This window comes from Anser anser (genome assembly GCF_964211835.1).
Source record: "Anser anser genome assembly, chromosome: 18".
Lineage (NCBI taxonomy): Eukaryota > Metazoa > Chordata > Aves > Anseriformes > Anatidae > Anser > Anser anser.
In genome coordinates, this window is record NC_139739.1 from 8363748 (window position 1) to 8388440 (window position 24693).

Consider the following 24693-nt stretch of genomic DNA (forward strand, 5'->3'; position numbering starts at 1 on the left):
TAAAAGTCTGTAAGTTTACTAAAAATGTGTGCGTATTTCAAGGGAAATCTTCTTTTGCTTCTCTGATGTAATCTAATACGCTGTGTTTCGTTGCTTTTTCTGTCAGACATAATGAAGGGGCTTCTATAAAGAACCAGGCAGAAGAGATAAAGCAATACTTTAGATAGGGAACATCCCAACAGATACTCAAATAGAATAACTAAGCTTTATCCAAGACAAAGTATACTGCTCAGTGTTGTGTCACATTTCTGTTTTACTAGAAACCTCTCTCATATTGACCTCAGTAACACTCACCATTTCAGGGTCATAAAAAAGAGGGAGGGATTTATGTATTAGGGAATGCTAGCATACTATCCAGGAAATGGAAACAGTGAAAGTGATTTCTCCGTCAGGAGAGGGGCATTAGTTGGACTGAGAGAACGAGAACAATTGTCAATAGGCAATTAATGCATAAATAAAACTATGTATTGGCTTTTTATTGGTTATTGGTTTTGGCTTTTGTGCTACAGGCTTTCTACCTGTAGAATAATGAGTAACTACCACTGCATTTTGAAAGTGCTGTTTTACTTTATTAAACAAATTGGCTACTGATCCCTGTGGTGAAAGAGCTTACAGGTGCCAAATGCAGTTGCGTCTGTTGCAATAGCGTAGTTGGGAAAAAGAAGCTGTAGGCTAGAAATTTAGTGTGCGTGTGATTGTACTGCATGGTTCCACTGATGATGCAGCAAGCTGGGCCTTTAAGAGAAAGCTAGCTTTTTAGTCATTCAGAGGCCTAAAAAAAAAAAGAAATCTGTAGTTTGTCGTGGTACCACGAAAGAGGGGAAAGACTAATGAGAATTGCAGAATAAATACAACATATTTCTGGTGAAAAGAGGTTGAAGTCTAGGGGAAAGCTGCTGGTTGCAGGGAGGAGAGGTTTTTTTTTAGATTTTGTTTTTTCTTTCTTTGGAAGCAGTAAACCAACATTTTATATTGGTGTTGTATGAGAAACAAAACATTAACACACGTATCTGTTAAAGAACAGAGCTATTGTGTCAGAAGTAGACAAAGTTTGAGCTGTAATCCGTAGGAAAAGTCCTGATCTTCCAAGGGTTTCTGACTTTGGTTAAATTTATGAGTATGAGTGATGTAGAGATCTCAGCAGCTTTACTGTCTGTGTAGTACCTCTGTTAAGAAAATAAATATTTCACATACTGTCTGATTTAAATCAGAGCTTTCTGCTCTCTGTAGATTTATTAAATATATCTGCATGTATGTGTGAGACTGCTATACAGAGAACATATTTTTATTTACCATTTTGAGATGGATGTGAATGGAATCAATATCCATTGCTTTGATTTTCATTACTGAGGGCATCTGAAATGTTGACCAACCTTATCTTACTTGTGTCAAATGGATCACAAAGCCCTTATATACACACCATTTGACCTACTAGGACATCTTTCAAAGAACTGTAAGCCATAGACTGTCACTTTCTTTTTCTGGCTCAAAGAAATGCAATCTAAGTAGGAGGATCCTACAATATAGATACAAATTGTAGGTGCACACAGTGTGTGGGGAGCCCAGTATGAAAGTGTCTGGTTTTTTTGTTTCTTTTAAAGACCCTGAAGTAGGATTCCTTATTTTAAAGTACAAGATTGATTATTTAGTGACTCTAGGAGCTGCACAGATATAAAATATTTACAGCAAGTTGGAGAATTCTAATGGGGAAAAGAAATCTCTCAAGGCATTTTCTTCTAATGAATATAAAATAAGAAAGGAATTATGTACAAATGTAACAATTACAGAGTTTTCGTATTTGTGTTTAACTACCAGATACTTATTTCCCGCATCTGCACCCAGGTGTAGTTTGACTGAATGCACCTAAATTACAGTGTTTTAAGAGGAGGAGACTCATGAACAGAATTGACTCTTCCTTGGGAAATGTTTGACATTTCACTGCCTGCTAGCGTTGTCCTTCTTACAGCAAATGTCATTTGAGACTTTTCTAATAAAAAGAAAAACAAAACAAAAACAAACAAAAAACCCCATACCACCCAACTTGTGCATTCTTCTCATTTCACATGAAATCAAATGACTGATTTCTGATAGAAATTTCAAGATCTTTAAGGTGATACAGTTTTCTCCCAGTTCCACCTCAGAATGATTACTTGCTTGTATTTTTGGAGGCAAGGCATGTAAACTGTAGATTCTTCATTATAAATTAAGTATTTAAAATGTCTTTGACATTATGAAATGGAAAGAAACATACCAGACATCTACAACCAGGTGATAAAATCCAACTGGTTCAAAGCAGGTGTAACATCCAGGAGAAGAGAAAAAATGTGTTCCTGTTTTGTGTGTCCTTGTCTGACTAGGGAATTTAGAGCAGTCATTGGAAGATGAAGGAATCCAGCTCTCTCTGCATTATTGGACCCAGAGGCCATACTGTGTCATTACTAATGCATGCAGGCATGTTCAATAAAATTCATGGTTATACATCCCATTGTCATTTTCAGAGCTCATTGATTTAAGTAGCTCCCACCAATTCAGAATACTGCAACAGGCAGCACAGCCTAATATGCTGGTAGGTACCAAGTGGAGAGTCTTATTTCAATCAAAAAGTGAGAAGAAAAAGAAATTACTTTAAGGATGAATCAAACATTGGAGCAAGTTGCCCAGAGCAGTTGTGGAGATTACATCCTTGGAGATTTTCAAAACCTGACTGGAAAAGATTGTGAGTAACTTGCTTAGATTGACTTAGCTTTTAGGAGGGGGATTGGACTAGATGATCTCCAGAGATCCCTTCCAAACTCAACCATTCTGTGATTCTGTCAAAAGAAGGTATTTAATAATTGAATATCCTTCAAATTATTTATCCTCTACAAGAGGAAACAAATTTGCAAGGATCCTGTTGCTGCTAGAGGCAGGAAGACCAGGAAGCAGTTTCAGGGGTGCAAGACAATCTCCCTTTACATTTCTCACTGGTGTGTGTAACCCATCACTTAGTCTCTGAGCATGGGCAAGAAGTGTGAAGGCAGAGCTGGATGAACAGAGCTGTGTGGTGAAGCTGGGGTATGGCTGCAGTTCTGAGGGTACTGTTAGCAATCTGCATTTATGAAACTCCAGTTATGGTCCAAAGCAGCTGTCTCCTGTGGTTTAAAAATGTAGCAAAGTTCTCTCCCAGGTAAGAAGTGGCAACATCCTTTCAAATGCAGAGGCTGAGTCTGGCAGACCAGACTAAATATAATTAATTTTTAAAAAAATAAATAAAAATTAACCAATATGGTTGTATCCACTGAAAATAAACCTTAAGCTCAAACTTTTAGTGAGATAAAGTATGTTAAAAGGTTTATTTAAATGTAGAGGCTTCCACTGTCACTTTATACAGGTAGATTCAAAGCATATTGAATATAGTCTTGTAATGAGCTTTGGCTTTACAAGGAGATGCATGTTTCTTCCATAATTTTCTTTGTTTCTATTTGGTATTTTCTACTTTGTGAGTAATATTTGCAATTACTTTTCTACAATACCGTGTTAGTAACAGCAGCAGGAAGCCATAGTTAGCTCAGCTGGAACATTTTGGTCTCTAGAGCTCTTGTTATTGCATTCTGAGTAAGAAATAACTGCCTGCTTATCTCTGCGGTATTTTGATTCCATTCTTCCTCTCATCCCCTTTTCTTGTTCAGCGTTACTTTATTGGTTAGACTCAGGACAGATGCTAGGAATAGTAAATTCAAGTTGATTGTAACAGATATTGTCTGACATTGGCATGTCTGTAACTAGGAAGATGAAAACAATGGGAAGTAAATATTTTGGACAAGCTGAAAGAATTTGCTAAAATAATTCATAATAGTCTTGTCTGTTAGACTGTGTAAACAAAACAAATTATTTCCTTTCATTTATGCACATTTTTGAAGAGCCTTGGAATTGCTGTGATGGTGTATTGAACAGTGAGCGCTGAGCAGAAATACTGCTTCTTGTTGACGTTTTTAGTGTTACCATCTCTTAACTTCTGGCAGTGTGATCCTCCTGTAGAGAATGCGGGACTGTGGCACACTCCTGGGACTTGAGGGATCTGCTTGGATTTCACCTGCAAAACTGGTCTGCATGAAAGCACCTTGAGGACATGCTTGTAAATATTAAAATGAAGGTGCTTAGCTTCTGTTTAAAAGCCTGTACCTGTGGGACTAGGTTACGTAATGAGCATGTTTTACTCATCTCATGGGGACAAAGCCTGAGCCGTTAAATCTGTGGCAGCAAAATGAAACAATTTTGGAACCAAGTCATCATTTTCAGCTTAAATAGAAGGTCATGCCCTTGTCAGCCAGCATTGGTTCAGCGTAAGGTTCCAGTCAGAATTGTCTGCATGATGCCTAGAGCTGTTCTTTAAGAGACCTTCACCCTTTGTTTGGAACTGCTGATACGGTGGGTCTTTTGAATATTTATAAGAGGCTTTCTGAGGTAGTCCTTACTGCAGTCAGAGTGTACACTCATTGGTTCTTGGTAACTGATCTGGCAAAAAGAAATTTCAATAAGCTCTTGATAGGCCACCAAATCAAGTGCTCTTTTTCCATGATTTTTTTCCCCCTCCTTAGTGGTGTATGTTAAGCCATGGTACTTATTTGGCAAGTTCAGAACACAATTCCACACTTACTGCTTTTGTAGTTTCAATGCCTACTTGATTCCTGATAAGTTGAGACGTTTGGGATCTGGAGTTTGGCAGACTAAACTTTTTTAATAAGGGTATAAGTGAAGGCTGGAAGGCTTGTTCCCTTGCATTGCATTCACTTGCTTGACTTGCCTAGTGTTTTGCTCAGCTCCATTGTACAGAGGTGTTCAAAATCACATTACATCCACACCCCTCGCCATTTCAAGAGTATGTGATTCCAAAAGGTTAGGAGTTTCTTTTAACAGCAGGTGACTGTCCTTGTGAAGAACTGCACTAGTCTGTTCTTTTTACAGTGTACACGTCATACACTTGAATTTCTCTTCCCATGAGTTGAATGCTCAATAGTGGTTACTTTTTAATCAGGTGAAAATTGCCAGTATGTGGAACATACTTTTTGAGCTATGTTACTCATAGAAGAGAAGTAGTAGATATATAGAGAGATGAGTTATATATAATTATAACTTCTTCCTGAAATCTTAGATGCTACAGGCATTTGTAGGTAGCAGAGCACCCAGATTTGTAACTCAAGTGACATCTGGATTTTTATGGCAAAAACATGAATTAAAATGGCTTGCCGTTCAGCTTTTGTTTTTCTTCATCAGTGAGATTCTTAATAGTGCTTTTTTTTAAAAAAGGCCATAATTTTTCACTTTTTAACAGTAGGAGCTTTTAAATGCGTCGTACAGGACTGTCATACTTAACAATTTTAGAAGGGCCAGCTTAGGATTTGTTGCAATGTTTTAAAATTTAACCAAGTAAATCTTGGCTTTTTTGCTTGTTTGTTTTAAACTGTGATGTTACCCCACTAATAGCTGTTTAATATTGTTTCAGTTTTTATTTTTTTTTTTTAAGACAAAAGAAAATGCATATGTAGGGCAAAAATAGCAAAATTTTGGTTGTGCCATCCAGATTGAATGGGTCAGCAGGTGAAGTTTGAATTGCTAATGAAAGTGAAACTTTAGGGGAAAATTCTTGCCTGAGGTTGGATTTGTACTGGTTCTAGACATTTCTTCCAACTCTGCTATCTCTCTCAGTGCTGCTTCTGGAACAACACGACCTCTTTAATGAAATTTTATTTTGTGACAAACTGAATTTCTGTGTACGTGCTGTACTTGGTAGTATGTTTCATGTTTGTGATGGGGTTTCTCCTTTGTTCTGCAGTACTTAAAAGCATTTTACTGATCAGAGTTGAGGATAAATAAAGCATCCTGTTTACTAATTAGATAAATTTTCATCAAGTGTTGTCCTAAAGGCACTGTAATTGTTGTATTAAGAGAAAGTGTTGCCTTGAAACTTGTAAATTGTGAAATGATATGTAAAATTTACTTTGGAAGGTGAAGGAACACATGGAGACTACCTGGGCTTATAAGGCAGCCAAATGCTGACTGCTTTTCATGAATGAGGGGAGAAGTCTTTCTTCATAACCACAGTCTGCAGATAGCTTGGTTGGTGCTTTCTAGGTCTCTTAAAAGAATGAATAAGCTTCTGTGTTCAATTGAGTGCTCCTACCTCATGTATGGGCCTGAGTGTTAGTTGTTTGTTGCTGTTGTTAGTGGGTTCAGCTTTAGGCCTTGGATGTGACCAGTCTTCACTGAGGACTGGGGGAAGAAAAGGAGTAGCTATTTGTGATATTGATCTCCAGTCACTGCTGTTAAGGGATGCTCTTTATGTCAATATGAGAGTCCTACAAAGCATGTCTTAGCCAACAGTAGAAAGACCTGGTGGTGCTTTGGCACTGTAGTGACACAGCTATTCTTGGACATATATATGTGTATATATTGCATGTATATGTAGGTATGCAAGAGTATACGCATACTTTTACACGCACACACACACACATATTTTTCTATTTGCATCTTGCCCAATATGGAATTCTATGGCACTGCCATGCACGCATTTTTTATTTCTTTAATTAATGTCTTTTTTTACAAAACAATTTCATTTTTATGCATTACATTAATTATTTTGTGGCTAATACATGACTCATCTAATATTCTACAAACAAACTGATTCTGGCTATTAAGACTCATTGCTTTGGTTTTCAGTTTACCTGTAATAGAAGTGTTAGGTTATTGAAATAAAGTATATCATCCGGAATAATTGTTTAAGCAAAGAGGTAGGGTGTACCATGTTAGCTATTTTGCTTCTTGTTATCATAGTTTTGAATGATGTTGTGAGCCAGAGATTTCAGCAGAAACTTGTCCACATAGTAGAGCATTTGAACCAGATAAGAAATTTCTGCCATGAATTTAGCCTTCAAGAAGCTGCACCTTTTGAGGCTTATCAAAGTCTTGCCTTAGATGTTTTGAACTAGGGATAGCAGTGCAGGTTTGGCAAGTGTTTGGGTTACAGAGCTGCTTAGAGAGATACCCCCTTGTGCAGGTCAACAAGCTAACAGTCACTTAGTTACAGAACTTCTGTTCAGAATTTGATCCGTCTCTTGTGTTTTTCAGGGATATCCATAACTTTGCGTTCTGCTTTATGAACAAGGGAAGGGGCCTAACGACTCTCCTGAAAGGGTGGTAAGAGTCAAAATTTCATTACATACACTTTTTATTTTAATATCTACACTTATGGCTAAAAAATCTAGAAGAGAAAATGGCTACTAAATTAATCCTCCTTGCTCTTTACTGTTCCAGATAGTCTCACAATTGTCATTCGTCAGCCAACAATAAAGTGATGAAAGACTCATTCATTTTTTAGTAATAGTCTTCAGTGGCCTTTCTCAAACAGTAGGGCTTTTGAACTGAGCATGGCTAAGATATGCAAGAGTTCGAATTAGTCTGCTTGGAATAGCAAACTACCATACAAAACCAATTGTCTGTATAATAAAAATGCAGAACAGTTAACTGTATGTAAAGTAACTGTAATAAAGCCTCCAAAATGTTATAAATAGACCTTTTCAAAATATTTTTCCAAATATCTTCTACTGCTGTCCCACTTTTTAGACAAGGGATAAATTAGCTTCCAACCTTTTAACTGCTTCTTCTCAGCCACTCTAAGCTTTGTGTCCAGTTGTACCATCAGACTTCATCTGAGGTTGTTCTCTGGACTATCTACATAGTAAGGCTGCTGCTAGTTATTTTTACTTGGAATATAAAGGTTTTTGGCTTCTGGAGTCAAAGAATCTACAGCTTATTAGAGCTCTGAAGGAGTATGATTCACCTTGGAATTTGTGGCATGTGAATTTAACAGGTACAAATTCAATGTCTATCTACTTATGCAATGGGATGTATGGCTTTCTGCAGCACTTGACCCTTCTGCTGCCCTGCTTGTTTTAAGTGAAGGGCCATTGACAGAACAATATGGTCAAAAATCAAGTAATTTATTAATTTATATGACTTCTGATGACTTGGGAAGCCGCTCCTGAGGTAACTAAACAGTAAGTTTTCTTACACAAGGAAAAACCAGCGGGGTAAAGGAACATAATGAGAAGAAGTAAGTCTTCAAATTTACTAAAAGCATAAGACAGATGTACTTGCTAAGTGACTAAAATTGATTGAATAATTCAAATTTTTCGAAGCCTTAATTATGTAACCTGATTTATTGTAATATTCTCTTTCTATCTTTGTTTTAGGGGAAGTAGAATTTTGGTTGAAAGATGGGAATAGAGTTAGCACAGTACAAGAGATACTGAAAGTTGCGGGTTCCTAGTTTTCCAAACAGTAAAAAGGTAGGAGACTTCCTAGGGAAGGCAGGAGACTTCTCAGGAGGTTTTCTACTGTAACAGTCATTCTGAGGTGAAATTTGAAGTATTTCAAAAAAGGAAAATAACTGCAGGGATGAAAGGGAATAACATAATAGGAACTGTAACTATAGAGCTTTTCTCCTACCAAACAGTCTTGCTGTTTGTTCAAAATTAGAAAAAAGTAGCAGGCTCTATCCATTGACAATCAAATTAGATGATTTGTGTGGATTCATGAGCAACCCATTATTATGTTGTAGCATATTTGTGAACTATGGAATACCTAACTTTGAAAATGTTCCTGTTCTTTCTACACTGAAGAAACAGTAATAATTGTGCTAGCATTAGCAAATATACTTTTTATAGAGTTCGTGACTAAGACTGATTTGCTTGTGTCAGAAGTGAGGTGTGCTCTGTACTCATTTTAAAGAATATGTCACCCTTAATCAGAAGTGCCATATGTTTTCAGAATGATGGTGCTTTCAATGTATTGCTCATAAGCCCTGGAGAATGCTGGTTAGCTCCTTTACAAGTGCGACTCACGGGCTCAGACTGCTCACTTATATTTTAGGCTTATTTTGAGTAGTTATTAGTTCATGGCTCATAATGATAAAATAGAATTGCATTTTTCTCAAACCATGGACATCTTGGTGGAAAATCTGAAAAGTTGGAGCCATTTGGAACTGCTCTTACTCCCACTGAGGTCGGCAATAGAATGTCTGTGGCTTTCAGTGGGAGTAATGTTATACCATCTAAATGTGAAGACTTTTCCCCTTTTCTCTAAAATGGGTTATAACAGTCTGTTACAGTAGAGCTACATGAAATCGAAGTAACTATTATACTGTTTGTTTATTAAAGGAGTGTTATTAGTAGAAAAAAAGAGTCTGAAAAAGGAATGGCATGTAAAACATTAATAACTGCATTTTCAGAAATGAATACTATAAAGGTATTTCCAGTACTGCAGTTGTGTGATTGAAATGGACAGTTTTGATTGTAATGTGCCAAATGGAATTGACTTCCCGATTGCCAGATTTCAGACTTTCTGGGCCATCCAGAACATGTGCTTTTTATCTATTATAAACATTTGGGTCCTTATGATCCAGTTTGTTTGTTGTTGTTTTTTTCTCTAACTCACTGATTGCAGATTAATGTCTGCTTATTTTGTGTTTATTATAATCTTTCCTGGGATAACCACAAAGTATGAATTAATCTTGTTTAATTGATGGATTGCTCTAGATTAATCAAACTCCTGTTTAATGTGCTTAATATTTCTTTCTTAGCTAACAAGTTAATTTTTTGAAAATTGTATGTAGTTTGTTATAAAATAGTTTAAAGTTTAAAAAAAAGTTTTAAAAGTTTATTATAAAACGGTCTTGGGTGTGTCAGATTGTTTGCCACATAAGGGAAGTGCAAGATAGCGACCCCAAGATAGCATTTTGACTTATCAACATTGCAGTATAAACAAGTATTCACTAAGTAATTTTAGAAAGGAATTTCCTCTTCATGTAGTAGATATTATACGTAGATGTTAATTAGTGATTTCCATATGTAGCTCTTGGAAATTGTTTTTATCTGGTTTATCTGACACCACGTTTATTTATCTTGAATTAAAACTTTTACCATTGTCTCTGCGTGACATGACTTATGAACCAAATCTGATTTACTCTGGGTTGTATGCTTGAGAATTTAACTCTTAAGTGATTATCTTGCTAATGACCATACAAGCCTTCTAGATTTGTGGATGAGTCCTAATTTTGCCTTCATTATTATCCATGATTCTAGTGCTTCTGGTGTTGTGGAATGGATTTAAGAAGGACAGTTCAATTCTTATCTACAACATTCACAGATTTAATTTCATGTACTTGCAATGGTCTAATTTAGAATCGTTTTATAGTTCCTAATAAAAATGGTTACTTGTTTGAAAACGTGAGAAATTTGCCTTCATGCTGCTTATGACCTGGCACAGTTTAATGATGATCCTGGGGTCCAGACAGCCTTAGAGCTGAAGTCCTGTTAGCCTGTATGAGGCCTGGATTTCGAGCTGATGTATCTACGTAGAGAGGATGCTTGGGTATTCAAATATGCCTTCTGTAAACTGTAGGTGTGGTACAGCACTTAATGCTGGGACCCGCCATGGCTGGGACCCAGTGAGACAGAGAGGACGGGGGGGATTTTTATTTATTTTTTTGTATAGGTAGTTGATTTCTTGAAGCGCTATATCTGCACTGCTTATTAGCAAATGTCTTGCAAAAGTACTTGTCTTTGTGAAATAGAGTTTCATTGAATTGTCTGGGTAAGGTTAGCCTTAAGAGTGGACTTCTGTGTGCCAAGGTCTGTATGATACTTCATAATGTGCCCTCTTACTTTCTACTTTGTGGTTCAGAGAAAACTTGCATCATCTAAAATGCATTTGTATTCAAAATTTGTATGCTTTTCTGGACCCAGAGACTAACAATCTGTAGTCACTATATGCATATGGAAACATACTAATGTGCATCTGCCAAAAAGTCCTACATCTGTGCACACATCATTATCGAAAACAAACATGTAACTTTTGATCCTTAAGATAAGCGTGAGTGCTTCCATTTTGGTTAAACAGAGTTTAACTCCTCTGTGATACCTTTTGCAGGCATATTCCCTGAAGCCACAGTGGATTTCCCCATGTGGATCCAGTTGGGAGATTAAAAGTTTAGAATTTAATCTTTGCTTCCATAGCAAGAGTCATGGTAGGCCTTCTTAGTATTCACTCAGTGCTGTTGGAAACATCTCTGGTAATACTGTAGTAATATTGGCATGCTCTATTAAAACTACAGTGAATAAAACTTTAAGACCCAATGTCTTGATTTACATTTCTTACAGCAACATCTAATAGAATCAGTAAGGCATAAATGTGATTAATTTTCTCGTTTTATTTAACTCCATGAAAGCCCCTTCCAAGTAGATAAAGGAAATTTAGATGAAAAGAACTGACAAATAAATATCAAGAATTATTCTAGAAATGCCTTATTTGGAAAATAACTGTTCTTTACCTTGCCCCCCTTAGAGACATATCTTCTTCAATTAGCTTCAAATTCCAGAACTGATACAGATGTGATTGAAATGCAGCCGTTTTGCAACAGCTGCACCATGCTGTGGGACTGTTCTTAATTTTTTTCTTCAGGTATTAAAAAGTATACTTCATGATAGAGGACAGGCAATTTTATTTGCCTTTGCTACTGTCTTGATCTCTTGTAATTCTAGTATCGTTCTTCTGTTATAAATACTTTCAAATTATTTTGTAGAAAAAAAGGCTTTGAGTTAAACATTGATTAATCATTGCTTTTTTTTTTCCCCCCCCCTTAAAGCTATATCTGGTGTATAAATTTTTGATTTTAACAGGAATGTTCCCGGAACAAGTCTTCCAAAACTGACTTGTCAACTTCATAGTAGGAACTAGTTGAAGATAGAATTTTGCTAGACTTTCTTCCCTTGTACAGCTTATATGATCCTCCTTCCTTTGAAAAGCTGATGACTTAATAGTTTCATGCTCTTGACATTACCATGCAGGTATTTTAAGGTCTATTTCAAAATTTAACAGTCACCCTTGCCTTTTAGATTTAAAGCAGAATTTTCACTCCATCTGGAGGGTTATGCTTGAACAACTCTGGAGATGCCTTGTCTGATGAAAGACAGGGATTCTGGCAGGGATTGTTTCCCTGAAACAGTGTAATCAGAAACAAAAGGGAAATATACCCTGATGTGTCTCAGAAGCTGAAAGCATTGCTTGTTCCTCCTCTCCTTCCTGACTGGAATTCCAGTAATTGTTGCAGCTTTATCATCACCCACGTCAATAAAAATTTCTTTGTTCCTTTCAACTGCTATTTACCATTGCAGTGATGGGTCCCAGGCATTTTTGTTTAGGGATGCGGAGACATTTATGGCTTTAAAATGATCATTAATATATTTTTCCATTGAAATTATCTTCGGCATGTTCTTCCGTCTAATTAAATTGTAGCCTACTGTGTGGTTGGCTTTCCTGAAATGTTCCTTCCACTTAAGATAGTTGTATAGAATCAGAATTGATACCTCACTGAGCTACAAGACAGTAGATTAAATTCATAATACTGAAGTGCTGTGTTCCAAATCCAGTCAATGTTTTAAGAATTTCTTCTCTTAGTGCTAGGCATCTGTGAAAATATTAGCAAGTATTTTTTTCAAGTTTTACTATGCAGGTGTATGGAATGTTATTTTGACTTAAAGATTTAATGCTCTATTTGGTGACCAAGATAAAGTTTTCAGAATTCTTGGAGGAAGTTTAGTATTGGTTTGGTCATTGCACATTGATCTTGGTGTGTTTATAGATGTAGAGGGCAGCACAAAGGCTAGATGCTTTCCAGCATGTGGTAATGCAGTAGTATATCTTTCAAGAACTCAAGAACCTTTTTTTTTTTTTTTTGTAACAGACCTAAGTTTGGAAATATGTTTAAAAACAGCCTTGTCACACACATCATCAAGGTCAGGAGGGAAAGAAAGCAGAGGCTTCAGCATTTCAGATAAGCTTTGTGAACGGAGTGTAGACTGCTAGTTTGCTAACTAGTGGCTCTAGAACAGTCCTGCAGTAGAGAGAACTCAAACCATTTCTCCTGTTCCATGAAATGTTTAGTTGACACTGCTGTTTGGGACCTGAGCATTCTACTCACATGCAATATACTTGGTAAAATCCACAGATGATGAATTATGGATCTGAACTGTTAGAAGTGGTACTAGGTGAAAGCCTGGAATGCACAGTGCAGAAAAATCTCTAAGAGGGAGGGAATATGGTTTTTGCAGTTGGAAGTACTCTAACTGCTGATATAGTAGAGAACAGAGATTAATTCACCCTTTCTACTTATAGACAGTAGAGGCTTATTTGACATAGCTGTAGTATTTTGGAAAGGGCCTCTTACAACTTAGTATTGTTGACTTTATCATGCTTTCTAACAATCAGTTCTGAAGAAATGAAACCGTTCAGTTTCCCGTTACAATGACGTACTGGTAAGTGGTGAATACCACCTGTGAGTCCTAGCTTAGAGCACTTGTTGACTTCAAATAAACATCATCTGAAAAATACTTTTCTTGAGGGTTGGACCTGATTAACACACTCATAACTAGTTTCTATTTGTAGCAATTTAAGTTTATTACTCATAGTTTTGGGAAGCTGCCATGTGTGTTGGTGGCACTGTTATTAATTAAATTTATTATTAACATCAGTTAGACTAACATTAGGATCCTGAATCTGGAGGTATACAGTCTTATCATAAGTGGTCTTTCTATAATAATCTTTGCCTGCCAGTGAGATTGTAGGATAAATGCTACTTTGTGTTCATTTTTGAATCAAGAAGAGGTCCCCTGATTTATTGGATTTATTCCACACTTAAACTACTGTAAGAGCATGCTGCTGCTGTGTACACACTTTCTGCCAGCAGGTGGAAATACGTATACAACTCATTCATTGACTTATTTCTCTTTTTGGCTGACTGGTGTCACACAGCTTCTCGAGCTTTTTCATGGTGAACTTAGCTGTTTGGTTTCAGGGGGAAGAGGAGGGGAAGAGCAGGAGAAAGTCAAGAGCAGGAGAAGCTGTTTTAGAGGCATTGGTGCTTGATGTTGGGATGAAGTCAAACTCTAGAACGGAGTTCGGAAGAGTCTTCTTTAAAGTATGTGTCTGGATGATCGTGGAAGCAGGGGATGAAATAATATAGATCTGGGCTAACTCACAAGGTGGCTAGAAAAGCTGTTTGTTTTTACAAAGAGGACTGACGCTTGTAATACTTGTCCCATTCAGGTTGTATTGCAGCTATGTCGAAAGAAGATAATTACAGAAAATGATTTTTTTTTTTTTGAAGCTGATATGCTGCATTTATTATCTTTAATGTCAGCAGATGCAGTAACATGAATTCTCTGATTTGGGAGAGCTTGCTAGGAGATATGTCATGTCTGCACACTTTCAGTTTGAGCAAATTACTGACTGTACTCAATGGGGTGCATAATTTTTGGGGGATGAAAAGAGTTATATGCAATCTAGAGACTACGAGAAAAATGCCTTTGCTTGCAGTGGAATTTGTCAAGCAGACATGCGTGCCATGGAATTGTTCGTGCTTGTAAGTGGCTAATTGGCCCCCTTACAGCTCAGCTTAGATAGGAAAGCTTTTGCTTTCTCTTTTTCTGTGTAACACAACTTAGAGGAGAGTGTATGACTGGATCACCTGGTGTGTTTGGTGTCATCTTAACTTTGCAAGCTGATCACACCCTGCTTAACTTGTGAAAACAGATGGCTTACAGCATAACACTGGTATTGCTTATTTTTCTTTCCTGCTTGCTGAATGTTATAGCTGTTGCTTTTTGCCTGAAAGAAATGTGGAATTATTTCTATGTACGCTTCCAATCAAAAGACACAAAGAGCTTCTTTCCTAGTATCCCACAATTAAAGAGGAAATGGTTATCTAGCCTTTCTGAGGAAACTCATTAAAAAATATATATATTTTTTCCTCATTTTTTTCCTGAATAATAATATGAACAGATTACATTTTGCATCTTGGTCCCAAATCCAATCAACTATTATGTAAACTTTTTGCTAATTTCTGCATATAATGTAACTCCTTGGCTTTTTGTAGAATACAGCAATGGTAACTAGCCAGTGTCTTTGGATTTTTTTTTAAAGCAAGTTTATCTTGGTGTAGTGAATTACAAGTCCATCATCAGTCAGAAACGTTTGATCAAATGTGAAATAAATAACCAGAGTGCATTAAAGTCTGTGACTAAAATTTCAATTTTTTAATATGATTTAATCTAAAACTGTACGTGTAAAATAGAGTAGAAATAATTTTATCTGGGTCCACTAAAGTCAATTAATTGGAAGAAGGGCAGTGCGGGAGAGAGTGGCATTTTATTTTGTGACCATGGGGTATTGCAGAATAGTACAAGTTTGTTAAAAGGCAGGTTTTGCTGGAAGGGATAAATGTGGGCTTGTGTTTGTCAATTTATAATAGGAATGGAATTTCATTAGCACTACTATTCATTTGTGTTGTGGGAGGAAGAGTAAAATAGATTCTCATTGACTTAAAATGTCACTGTCAATTCTGGCTGCTGGAATCCTCAGCAGTCTGTTGGCTGAATATGTGAAAGAAAATAGGACTGTGGGTCAGCCCTGTTCTCTCTAATTAAGTTCCTTGGGGTTTTGTGTGGGCTTACATATTTGTTGTTGTTGTATAACATTGTGCTTTTGTGTTTTCTCCAATACCCAGGTGTTCTTTGGTTTCTGATAGAGCTTCATTTTTATTTCTGTAATGCAAGCTGTCCTCTCAATTGCAAAAGAATAATTTCTAGTGTCTGTACTCCATGCCTTCCTTTCCCCCATTCTCTTGTAAAGTCCTTGACATTTCATTGCTTGGTCTATCCAGCATAATGTTTACATAATTTTCTTGTCCAGATGCTGACTGTCCTTTTTTTTGGTATTTCTCTCAAGATTCCGTTTGTCTCCTTCTAAGAGCTGCAGAACAAATTTGTGTTTCCCTTTTCTTTCTTCACACTTATTCCATCTTCTGCTCCATTTTTTTCTTTTCACAAATTTTGGTGTAGTTCTTATGGGACATCATTTGCAATCAAAGTCTGCACTCTTGTAGAAAGATTTAAGTGATTAGTTTTTGCTTTGACTTAAACAAAACTAAATTACTATCTCTGCCAGTTCCAAACACAGAGAATTACCATCTGGCTATTAAATCCTAAACTTCTTGGAACAAGGTTTCTTTTTTTTTTTTTTTTTTTTAAGTAGTTGGTAAAAGTTACTGAAAAATACTGTCCTCCTTGCTTCAAGTGGCATGTTACGTTGGTCATGGAGTTTTCTGCTAGTACTTAAAAGCCAAATTCAAGTTATTGCTCACGTAGCTCTGTTTTAGTGTACAGTGAAGGGATTTTAAAATCAAAATCAAATCAGAGATACCTGTTGTAGTATTTTTGAATGTGAGGTTAACCTTAGCTGAAAATCATCTTGGCCTTTTTTTGACTTTGTATCTGCATAACTTGTGAAGATTGTCATATTATTTTCCTGACAGCATTTTCTGTATGTTAGAAAATTGTATAAAGAAGGGCTTTCATTTATAGACCACCAGCCTTTCCATCAACCTTTGTCTTTAATAACTGTATTTTTTCTGATTGTTTTTAAAGATGAAGAATAAATGTTCAAGTTCCTTCTTCCAATAACTGCAGAGGAAATTGCAGTATATCACCTGGGAAAGATTCACTGCTTCTCTGTTCTCTGTTATTTTTAAAGTCTGTATTAATCACTGATATTCACCACAAGTATTGAAGAGCTCAGCTCTACAGGTCTTTGAGGCAAAATGAAGTGTCCCTTAAGCCACTTGGGCACTTGTTTCTGCTGGACTCAGAGAGAACATCATTATGTCTTTATAATAGTAATTATTAATGGTAGAGTGTTCGATAGGATGTTGTATTTCTTTAATTCCAAAGCAGCATGCAGTAGGCATAACGAGCAAATACCTTTATTTTTAATTGTTTAATTCCTGGCTGTTTTGTAGAAGGCCAAGTCTAACACTCCCCATTTTAGATATGGCTAAAATACGGTTTAGTTGAACTACTGCTTCTCAAAATATTTCCACTTATCTATGAAATCATAATTACAGCATTCATCGTATTTGAATATAATTGCTGCACTTTGCATTCTGTTCAAGTCTTGGGACTTAAATAAAGAATTCATCTCAGCTATTTTTTTTTTCCTACTGTAACCTGTATTTGGGACCCCATCTCCTTTGTTTTTTATCAGTTATAACACAATGCTTCTAATGAAGCAGTGTCATACATGTAGGGGATTCATTTTAAATGGAAACAGATATTTACAAAGTAATAAACAGATACGTCATGTATGTGGTTAGGAGGCTTACCCCTACCCTGTACACAGAGGTTCTGGATACAGGAACTGCAACAGCTCTGTGTTAGTCCTATTGTAGGCAAATTTTCCTAGAACATGCCATTTAATTTCTTAAAGAGGTGGAATAATCTAGGAAATGAGGAAAATACTATCTCTGCATAACAAGACTTAATTGATACTTGTCAAGTGTTTGCGATACTCTGCTTTCAGGAGGCGTTGCTGGGTAGTAACGAATTCTACCATATAAAGTGAGTGACTTGGTAGAACAGACCAGTACTAAATGTGTGTGCCTTTAATGTGCCTTAAAATGCTTATAACTTGCACAGAAGTAATTGGAATGTTTAGAGATTTGTCTTCCTGGTAGATGATGACTTCTTGAAGCATTTTCAAAAGCCTGGTAAGTGCAGTAAATTGTGGATGTCCTAGCATGTTCGCTGTGTAGTACCAAATCATGCTGAAACTTAGTTGAAGCTTTAAAGTGCTGTAGGGCTATATGAAAGCATTACTCTGTCTGCCTTTTTTTGAATGTATGACCAGCTGATGAGAGAGCTGCACATCTGTACTCTAAAGTAGGTATCTTCAGTTTGGAACTGATTAGAGAATAGTTGCTAACCCTTTTCTGCCTCAACCATGATGGTTAATGTAAGTACATTTTCAAGCTTACTCCTAAAAACAGTTTGTGTTTTGCTCACCATGTTTTTATATGATTTCGAGATGCTTTCAGACTGCTATACTTCTGTTGGGTAGAATCCTTCTAGTTTTCACCAAAACTGATAGCAAAGATATATACTATTTTCAAAGTAGCGGATTGATGACTTTCAGATAAGAATACTAGTGAGAATTTTAATAGAACCTGATGATGCTTGACCTTGTCCCTGCCATCTTTTCTTTTCTTAGTCTCTGTTGAAGAGAAATTGAGTTTTGGAAGAACTTCTTCACAGTATCCTTCTCTCCTGTTACTTCCCCATGTGACCAGTAATGTTGGGAACAGTTTTGATGCTCGTGAGCCATCTCTGATGCTCTCCGCTTCGCTCTGCTGTGCCTTTCTTGCTGCATACAATGAAGAGAAAAATGTGCAAATCAAAGAGTGCAACAGAGGATGGGGCCTGAGGCATTTGTGTAGCTCTTCCCACTAGCTATCCCAGGGAGGTGACAGGCTCAGCACGTTGAGCACAAAGCTCTTTGAGGCTCTTTTAACATTTTTTCCTTTTTCTCTTTATCCGTCTATTTACTGGGGTGCTCTGAAGTTTCTTAATCCTTGGGAATTATTTCCATCTGCAGCCTTGCTACTGAGCAATTGTGGTAATAGCAGAGTCCAATTTAGCAGTATTTCTTCAAGAACTTGGGTCCTTGACTGATTTGTAGAGGACAAATGAAAAAAGCAATTGCAAATGGGTTTCTGTGTTATTAGAGCTCTAAACAGCCTTCCCTCTTGGCTGTGTGGCAGGTTATACCTCAAGGGAGGATGGTTGGTCCATGAACCTTAAAAAGATTTAAATACTTAAGTTCAGGGTCAAGTATTATGTCAGTGGGTGTATTAACAAACTGGTCGTAGAGTGCTCAGCAATAACCATTTTCCTTAACATTTTTAGGTAGCATTGAGATTGACAATTGAGTAGCAAGTTTTAAGTTCATGAATTTCTTCATCAGCTGTCCCTATGATTTACTTATGACTATTTCACTACAGAACCTCAATATTTGATTAATTTTTGTAAAGCATAGTGACAAGTTGTTGTGCTGTGGTTAAAATTTATCTACTGTAGCAATACCAGCACAAAGAATTGGTAAGCCAGAGAAGTGAACCAAGTCAGGATAGAAACAGGTTGCTATTGTTAAGGGCTGTTAAAAGAACTTCTCGGGGATGACTATTAGCATACAACCTCTTGCCCTCTGTGAACTCTTTCTTTTCCGCCATTATTCAGTGTTTTTAGGCTGAATCAGCAGCATTTCAGTGTTTCATCAATGCATGACCCTAATCAGAAGAAAGGGAATTACGAGCTTGTGAAAGCTACCCTGAAGCTCCTTGAGGCTGTGCAGCCTCTCTTCCCATACAGATAGCTGGAGTTCACCTCTTAGGAGCTATCAGGTCCAGCATATTGGAGCATTCACCATTCTCCATGACAGGCCTGTAGCCCTGAAAGCATTTTTTTATTCCTCTCAGGTCTGCAGAAGGTGCTGTGCTTAAATTGACTTTGGCAAGAAGCCATAATATATGGATGCAAGGCGACGGTCATCTGTTAGTATGGAGTAGTGGTTTCTGGATGTGAAATACAAACCATGATCTTTTGCTTCACCTGCTATTTTGATGGCTCTGGTTCAATTCAGACTACTACTTAAGCATATTTGCTCTGTTGTTTATATTTGGTTCTGCTCTCTCCAGAATATATCAGAGTAAAATGATGCTATAACAAAGGATCCATATGTTGCAGTGAGAGTCTGTGCCTTGGACATAACAAGTAGTGGGACCGTGGCTGATTTATGATTCAGTCTGTTGATAACTGTCTGGTCTCTTCATTTTTCTAATATTTCAGATATAAAAATGAGGTATTGCTCCCTATTACAGAAGTGGGTTCTTCAAAGAGAAAGGGTAGTTACAAATCAACATTTTCATTTCTCTTTGAGGATAGCTAGTTGTGAGAAACTGAGAGGAACAGCAGAATGGAAAAGTTTAAGAGTTAAGTGCCAGTATCTCTGACCTCCTGTTTGAGCATCCAGCCTGCCTTGTATAATAAAAGCTATTTATAAATTGCTGGTCTGTTAAACGTGTACAGAATTTTATGATGCATAAATTGGCAAACTGAGCCAGCAAAGGGACTTAGCAGAATGATGAATGGATGACAGGGTGCAAGACCGAAACTGCATTTTATTCAAGATTGTGAGCTTAAGAAGAAGAGCTGCTGGGAAGGGGTGGCAGTTGAAGGAGAAAGAGACAGAACCCAGGAGTTAAAGAATCTAATGATCTCAGAATTATCAAGCCTTGTTGTCACACTTTTTTTGGCAGTTACAACTCCAGCTTAGTAGCTTTTTCATTTACTACATTTTCATGGGTAGTTCTCCCAGGTCTAATTACACCACTGACAACAGTCTCTTCCATTGTCACAGCCTTAATCCTCCTAAAACTTAGTTTGCTCCCTTAGATGTAAAGCAACAGGTAGAAACTGTTGTTTTATTTCCACCCTTTAAACCGCATCCTGTCCCCACTCCCTCTCAGGATTATAGTACAGAGAGAACATGATCAAGCAACCCAAAATCATAATCTTGATCTGGATAGAAGTTCACATTCTAGACAGAAGTTTGTGAATCTGTTCAGTTGGTCGTCTGTCAGAGACTGGTAACTCATTAAACTGGCATTTAATTATATTGGTCATGCAAATATTCCTCAGCAGACTGTAGTTAATACAACTTAATTCCAAACACATGAGTCAACCTAAGGTCACTAGGTTGCAACTATTCTTTGTAATGTTGTCACAGCACATGTTCAACATGCAGGTGCATTTTATATCCTCGAATACCACAGAGTAAAATCAAAATGAGGCTAAAATAAAACTGTTTTGAACCAGTTAATGAAATCTCTTTTTCACTTGTTTTTTACTCCTTTTATAAACTTGTTGTAAGTTCTTCATGTATCGAATTTAAAATTGGCAGATAGATTATTTAAAGATCCGTGATTGTACTGTGAAATGCATGTTTTTGTCTTTTATGTGTTCTCTATGCCTTGCATCGGTAAGGATTTCTGCCAAAAAACATTGAAAAGGAAATTAAAGAGGCACTCAGGATAATCACTACAAAGAAAAGAATTCCCTTTGCTGGTAGGAACTAAAAAAATATATCCTCATTAGTTTTACAGTAGGGATGGCCTTTAATTTTCTTCTGGTAACTTGTGAAGTATTTTCTTAAATAGGTAGTCTGGAGGACTTTTTATGTTTGGGTAAACTGCAGCACTTCTAATTTTCATGCAGAAAACAGAAGAGATTCTTGCAAGCCCCTGTGTTTTGACATTAATATATGTATATATCTTTGGTTGTGACTTTAAATGAAATGTATATGACTGTCTGGATTATTGCTTTGGGCTGAGTTGTGTGTTGAAGACTAACAGTACATATTTGCTCACCAGATATCCTCCTGCTTTTGGTCAGCATTGTAGCTGAAACCCTCTTCAGAATACAAAGGAAATAGGTTGAAAGTAGATTCATTCTTTTCATTAACCTCTTTTACAGTAGCTTGATATTTTTCAGGGAAGGGCCTATTGGCCTATTGCTGCCTGAGCTTGAGGTGTACACCTGATGATCCCTTAGGTTACGCATGGGTGAGTGTGAGAGCCTTAGATCCACAGCTGTTATTCAGCAGGCTGCGTGCTGCAAGCAGGCCCCTTAAGTGCTGCTGATCTCTGGAGTTGCTTTGCATGCTTATTGGTGTATAAGTGAGGAAAAATAGCTGTGCTGTATAGGAATGTTCTTCTCAGCCCTGGTGCATGAAGCATGCACGGGTTGAACTAAGGTCTGTCGCTGTGCATCGAGTATTTTGAGTTGTATGCCATAGTAAACATCATTTGAGGGGGCTTCTTAAAGTTTGTTTGCATTGATAATAATTAATACCGTATGCGTGGAACAGTATGAATACCTGTTCTCCAAATCATAGCAAGCACAGCCTGCACACTAAGCAGAAGGCAAGAGAAGCATGATGAATGTTTTAGGAATGACTCAAGATTTTAACTTTCAAGTTAAGGAACTATTTGTTCTATTACAAAATTAGTATTTTTGAAAGGGAAGATTAGCAGACTTTTTTTTTCTGTAGCAATAACTTCATACTTTTCCTCTAAACAGTTAAAGATGTTTATTTAAGAAAGCATGTTTTTGCTAGGTACTTACTTTATATGGCTATTTTATGGATATAAAACATACCTATGTAATATTTAGAATGAAAGTATGTGGATCAGAAATGGCTTTGACGTAACTCTAGATGGAATTTAAGATAACTGTAATAACCAATCTTTTGACTTGCTAAGTATGGAAAATTTGTTTTGGCAAGTTGAAGCAGTAAATATGAATTCCCATGCAATTTTTAGACACTTCTCAGAGTAGAAACCCATTTTAACACTGGGTAGAATTGTGTTCAGAATATTTAATATCAGCATATTTGGGAAATGCTACAAAGATGGTATTGCTTGTTGCCACATATCACATTTGGTCACTAAGTAGTAGTATTTTTTCTTCAGTGCTTTTGCTGATGTTATTTCCTCCCTGATGCGTTGATGGTAGAATCAATCACTAGAAGTAGAGCACTTGTGTTGAGAGGCTAAGCATACACAGGAAAGTTTGGTCTAAATACTTGTGTTGGTTTATGAGTTAGTTTAGTTGAGGCAATGTAGTAGTGGTGCTGCACTGTGATCAGCCAAAATGATGTGATGAAGGTACTTTTTTCCTTCAGTGTCTGTTACTTTGGGATTTCTGTATACAGAGTTTGTGTAGGAATTAGACAAGCAGGATTATGCGTGTGACTTGAAACACGAAGTGGGAAGGATAGTACAGGGTATCAAACATGGGGCTCTGGGAAGGGGGCAAATTACATACCTGCCTGGAAAAAAAAAAAAAGCTTGTTAAAATGGTGTTTAATGTGTTCTACCTAACGAAAGCAATTATGTATTTTAATCCTTAAGTCCATGAAATAAATGCATTACATTTGCCACTTTTGTAAACATTAATTTGTTTTTCTCTGGAATTGGCAAATTAGACTTGGTTGATACCAAAGCCAAATGACACATGAGGCAATTTCATGCCTTGTGAGTTACTGAAGAGAATGTTTGGTACATAAAGCTTGTCTTCAGTTAGCTGGCTCCCCTCCCATTTCTCTTAATCCCATTTCTCTTAATTAATTCTTAATCTGGGAATCTTTGTTTGAACTATCTTCAAGAGGCTCAACAATTTCTAGAGGCTGGGTAACCGCTGCAGTGGAATGGAAAGAATTTTGGTCTCCTTTTCCCCTTATACTTGTTCCTTCCTGGCTTGCAGTTCTTTTTGCTAATTCTAGATAGCAAATATACTAGAGAGCAATATATGCCTTGACCATAATGGTGAACCCTGTCACAAAAATCGCTGTCTCTACGTGGGGTCAGAGGTTGCTTGGGGCAGTTGTTTAAAATCCTTGAAATTCTATATCTTTGCAATAAATTCATAGAAGAAGGATAAAATGATCTGTTTTCTTACTCAAGTATATTTTTCTTTTTTATTTGTGTAGTCTGGTAAGTTCAGGTTATTTAAGGCAGGATTGCTGGCTTTCTTCTTTAACAGCAGAGTGTCTGAAGAAGAAGGACAAAGATCTAAACTTTACATATAAACATGGTGGTGGAATAGAATATACCTCAGATTTTGGTCAAATGTGAGCCTTCGTAATACCTTTGGGCCTGAATCTGTCTGTTGGTTGAAAAAGTGTCCAATGAATTATGACTTTATTTTTGAAATGAGGCTATATACAGGGGTAGATTTAAGACTGGTAAAGATGTTTTAACTTTCCTTAAAGACATTTTCTCAATGGTCTGAAACCTCTCTTTATATTTCTACCATTTGACTTTGCCAAGGTCTGAAACAGCATTTATTTAAATGGTAGATATGCAAAGATGTACTAAAAATATAATTTGTGAACCACTTTGGAAGCCTTTGGGGTGTAAGTATAGATCCACACAATCTGTTAGAGAATTTTAAAGACTGCAGAAGAGTATTTTTAACAGATTGAAATTATTTATATTGATTTAATTTTCATTGTCACTTGTGACTACTTTTTTCCTCTTTCCAGGTACTTTTTACATAAGATAAGATCAATACATTCAATTTGCTAAGAAGTCAAGGTCCAGATTTTTCTTGATTTAAACAGAATGATGCATGGAAACATAATAAATGAGAAGGGTATTGCTTATTTAAAACTATAAATTGTATTAAAATACTTGCCATCTAGAAATGGTTGTGTAGGTGTCTTTTGTGTTTCCTCCATATGGGATGATTTGTGTAATCCCTGTTATTGATACGCTGTAGAAACTTTAATAATAGAACAATTTTATTACTGCATAAATCTTTGTTATGGCAACATAAATCTTATATGACAAACTTGAGACAAAATCCTATTAATTTTGTCCTTCTATTGACTTCAGCTGAGTCATGTCCAAATTCCCTGATAAAATTAAATACGAGGAAATGAAAAGAGGCTGCTTGTCAGTATTGCCAGTATAGACACAGCTAAAATAATTCAAAACTGGGGGTAAATGTACTGACACTGGAGAGAGCAGAAGTGTATAGATGTTGATTAGTTTGACTGTTTTTATGATTACAGAGTCCTCAACCACATTTCTCATATAACTAGCTTTAGTGTAGAAATGAACGAAAGCACTATGATATTACTCAAAGTAATTGAGATTAACATGATGTAGCAGGGAATCCTGGCAAGATCACTTGGAAGATGGGAAAA

The 24693-nt window shown here is 36.7% G+C and overlaps 1 protein-coding gene across 1 annotated transcript in view; it reads left to right on the plus strand.

Annotated features, from left to right (window-relative positions):
• The window catches only part of ARVCF (ARVCF delta catenin family member), a 276400-nt gene that overhangs the window by 12798 nt on the left and 238909 nt on the right, over positions 1 to 24693 (plus strand). Inside the window, exon 2 of the mRNA XM_083803464.1 lies at positions 7105 to 7173. The gene's annotated coding sequence lies outside the window, so the exon portion shown is untranslated. The remainder of the gene's footprint in view (positions 1 to 7104; positions 7174 to 24693) is intronic.